At 44.0% G+C, this 677-nt stretch overlaps 1 protein-coding gene across 1 annotated transcript in view; it reads right to left on the bottom strand.

Annotated features, from left to right (window-relative positions):
- CDH13 (cadherin 13) overlaps positions 1-677 on the bottom strand; it is a gene marked incomplete at its 5' end in the record, with an annotated part of 55593 nt that overhangs the window by 42939 nt on the left and 11977 nt on the right. The gene's annotated exons all lie outside the window — the stretch shown is intronic.

Below are 677 nucleotides of genomic sequence, written 5' to 3'. Positions count from 1 at the left end.
TCCTGAGTTGGCTGAACTTGCACAGGGCTTATTTCTAAGATTCAGCTATTTCTAAGGGAAGCGCCATAACACATGAGATGATAGGTGAGCAATAATGTTCTGCTGACTTAGAAAAGCCTCTGAGTATCTTGGCACATTGCAGTTAGGGACCTGGCAGGAAAAATAACCCAGTTCCTGCTCATTTCTCTCCTTTCCCCATCAAGCAACAGCCCTGTTCCCCCAGCTCTGTTTAAACTGCATGTGCACAACAGCCAGTATAATATATGCAGCTGGTGCAGGTTTCCCTCTCCAGAAGCTCATTTTGGTGAGATATTGGTTGCTAATCCTATGATTATAAGAGTGTGTTTTTATGTATTTGACAGGCATAATCTTGAGTGGCAAAGAACCATGCTGAAATCCAGACTTCACTAAAGTAAAAGGAAAACACTGATCCTGGGAGTTGTGCTCAACCTGATCCAGGCAAAACACTTGGCTTGAATCCCGTTTTTTCTCATATTAGAGAACTGCCTGAGCCATTATTTGTAGTCCTTGCTGAATGCTGAGCTGGTCCCCAGAAGTATTTTTCATGTTATCCCTTCACAATAACAACTGAATTAATAACTGACATCTCTTAGAGAGGATTTGTTCACCAGGGAGCGCTGTGAGAACCCGCCGCGGTCTGAGGCATCAGCCCTCAG

This window comes from Apaloderma vittatum, unplaced genomic scaffold, assembly GCF_000703405.1.
Source record: "Apaloderma vittatum isolate BGI_N311 unplaced genomic scaffold, ASM70340v1 scaffold17576, whole genome shotgun sequence".
Lineage (NCBI taxonomy): Eukaryota > Metazoa > Chordata > Aves > Trogoniformes > Trogonidae > Apaloderma > Apaloderma vittatum.
This window is presented reverse-complemented; position numbering and strand designations above follow the sequence as displayed.